The sequence below is a fragment of the Rattus norvegicus genome, chromosome 15 (genome assembly GCF_036323735.1).
Source record: "Rattus norvegicus strain BN/NHsdMcwi chromosome 15, GRCr8, whole genome shotgun sequence".
NCBI lineage: Eukaryota > Metazoa > Chordata > Mammalia > Rodentia > Muridae > Rattus > Rattus norvegicus.
This window is the reverse complement of record NC_086033.1, coordinates 26063555-26067064: the sequence shown is the minus strand read 5'-3', so window position 1 is coordinate 26067064 and position 3510 is coordinate 26063555.

The following is a 3510-nucleotide window of genomic DNA, read 5'->3' as shown; positions in this document are numbered from 1 at the left end:
TTTTTCCTACAGTTAAGACAGCACTTACCTAGCAGGTGGAAGTTATATCTAGTGGCAAATAATATGAAGATCCTTGTTCTATGCGCACGCACACGTGCGCCCGCGCACCCGCGCGCGTGCGTGCGTGTGTGTGTGTGTGTGTGTGTGTGTGTGTGTGTGAGAGAGTGCTTTCCTTTGTTTACAAAGCAGTGTTTTCCATGTCTGTGTGACATAGTGCTTTTCTTTTCTTGTTTTTTTTTTATTGGATTTTTAAAAATTACACTTTAAATGTTATCCCCTTTCCTGTTATCCCCTCCAGAAACCTGCCAGCCCATCCTCCCTGACCCTGCTTCTGTGAGGGTGCTTCTTCACCCACCTAGCCATACCCTCCCACCTCCCTGCCTGAACATTCCCATATACTGGGTCAATGAGTTTTGGCAGGACCAAGGGCCTCTCCTCCCATTGATGCCCAACAAGTTCCTCCCCTGCTACATATGCGAATGGAGGCATAGGTCAAACTCTGTGTACTCTTGGGATGGTGGTTTAGTCCCTGGGAGCTCTGGTTGGTTGATATTGTTGTTTTTCTTATGAGGTTACAAACCCCTTCAGCTCCTTCAGTCCTTCCTCTAGCTCTTCCATTGGCGACCCTGTTCTCAGTTTAATGGTTGCCTACGAGAATGCATCTCTGTGTTTGTCAGGCTGTGGAAGAACCTCTCAGGAGATAGCTATATCAGGCTCCTGTCAGCATGCACTTCTTGGCATTAGCAATATTGTCTGGGTTTGATGTTTGTATATGGGATGGATGCCCCAGGCAGGGCAGTCTCCCGATAACTTTCCTTTAGTCTCTGCTCCACAATTTGTCTCCATGTTTCCTTCTGTGAGTATTTTTGTTCTCCCTTCTAAAAAGATCTGAAATATCAAGAAAATGGAAAGATCTTCCATGCTCATGGATTGGCAGGATTAATAGAGTAAAAATGGCCATCTTGCTGATAGCAATCTACAGATTCAATGCAAGCCCCAGCAAAATTCCAATTCACTTCTTCACAGAGTTAGAAAGAGCATTTTGCAAATTCATTTGGAATAACAAAAAACCCAGGATAGTGAAAACAACTCTTAACAATAAAAGAACTTCTGGGGGACTCACCATCCTTAACCTCCATCTGTATTACAGAGCAATAGTGATGAAAATCTGCATGGTATTGGTAACGAGAAAGGCAGGTAAATCAGTGGAATAGAATCGAAGACCCAGAAATGAACCCATACACCTATGGTCACTTGTACTTTGACAAAGGAGCTAAAACCATTCAGTGGAAGAAGGACAGCAAATGGTGCTGGTCCAAGTGGAGGTCAGCATGTAGAAGAATGAAAATTGATCCATTCTTATTTCCCTGTACAAAGCTCAAGTTTATGTGGATCAAGCACCTCCATATAAAATCAGATACACTCAAACTAATAGAAGAAAAAGTTGGGAAGAGCCTCGAACACATGGGCTCTGGGGAAATTTTCCTGAACAAAACACCAATGGGGTATGCTCTAAGATCAAGAATGAACAAATGGAACCTCATAAAATTGCAGATCTTCTGTAAGACAAAGGATGCTGCCATTAGGACAAAATGGGCACCAACAGATTCTGAAAAGATCTTTACCAATCCTACGTCTGATAGAGGGCTAATATCCAATATATACAAGGAACTCAAGAAGTTAGACTCCAAAGAATCAAATAACCCTATTTAAAAATGGGGTTCAGAGCTAAACAAAGAATTCTGAGCTGAGGAATATTGAATGGCTGACAAGTACCTAAAGAAATGTTCAACATCCTTAGTCCTCAGGGAAATGCAAATCAAAACAACCATGAGAATCCACCTCACACCAGTCAGAATGGCTAAGATAAAAAATTCAGGTGACAACAGATACTGGCGAGGATGTGGAGAAAGAGGAACACTTCTCCATTTTTGGTGGGATTGCAAGTTGGTAAAACCACTCTGGAAATCAGTCTGGAGCTTCCTCAGAAAATTGGACATAGTACTACCTAAGGACCGAGCTATACCACTCCTGGCCATATATCCAAAAGATGCTCCAACATATAAGGGCCCATGCTACCCTATGTTCATAGCAGTCTCATTTATAATAGCCAGAAACTGGAAAGAACCCAAATCTCCTTCAACAGAGGAATGGATACAGAAAATGTGGTACATTTACACAATGGAATACTACTCAGCTAATAAAAACAGTGGTCTCATGAAATTCTTAGGCAAATGGATGGAACTAGAAAATATCTTCCTGAGTGAGGTAACCAAATTACAAAAGAACACACATGGTATGCAACCACTGATAAGTAGCTATTAGTCCAAAAGCTTGGAATACTGAAGATACAATTGACAAACCACATGAAGGTCCTTATTCTTAAAGTGTGTCTTAAAATAAGCATTATTTAAAGCAAAGCGATACTTATAAAAACTCACTATTGTAAGCAGAGAACCAATCATCAAATTTGTCTCTGAGTATTGAATTTTGATCTTAGAAATTTTATGACACAATGGAACAATTTAATATTTCTTCTACATATATTGGTAAACTATAGAGTTTCCATCTGTTTTATGTAAGTGGTTCCATGCTCATCACATGTTTTCAATTCAAGGCTTTCTAGCAAGATCATCTGCCAAGCTGTAGTAATTTTCCAGAGAATGCTTGCTTCCTGGATGCTTCTAGGCCTCAGCAGTCCCCTCCCCCAGCAAAAGATTCACAGAGGAATGTCTTACCTCTATTGTATCTTCATTCAGTCCAGGAAGATTGCAATGTTATGTCTCTCAAATGGCCTCATCTTATTATTTTTTTTTCAGAATCTTCTCCTGTCTTTCCTCAAAATTTCCTCCACTATTTTTTAAAAGCATTTTTTAATGTCATGGCTTCATGTTTTCATTTACTTATAATCTGTGTACTTAATCAGAATACACATTTTACAAGAGCAGGGCTAGGTCTTTGTATATATTTAGTTTCACAGCATTTCACATAGCTAAATGTATGTTTATTGAATATGTAGTTGAATACATCAACTTTAGATGTCAACTGTAGTTGAGAGCATGGCATGAAGGTGCTTTGTGCTCATAGATCTCCAGGAAGACTAGGAATGTTAAATGTACACGATTGCCCTCTCAAAGGAATGGACGTAAACCTATTCTTATATCCAGAAAGATGAGAATTGGAGGTGATTAACAGCCTGGTGATCTGCACTATATGTTGGTCCAGGACATATCAAGCTCCTATAACCAAGGCTGGAGGTGGTTAATGCTCTAAAAACCCTTACAGCCAGGGGCTCCCCAGGTTCCTACAGACATTACTAGAGATATGTACCTGTCTAAATGACCATTACATTATCTGAAAAGCCAGAGGCTTCCCACGTTCTCACAACCAGGAATAGAGGCAGTTTATATCCCAAATGACCTCTATGATATATCTTTGAGTTTCTTCCTTAGGCTTTTAAGTTAATACAGGTAGTTTATCTTTAGGGCCCATCTCCATAGCAGAAATGAC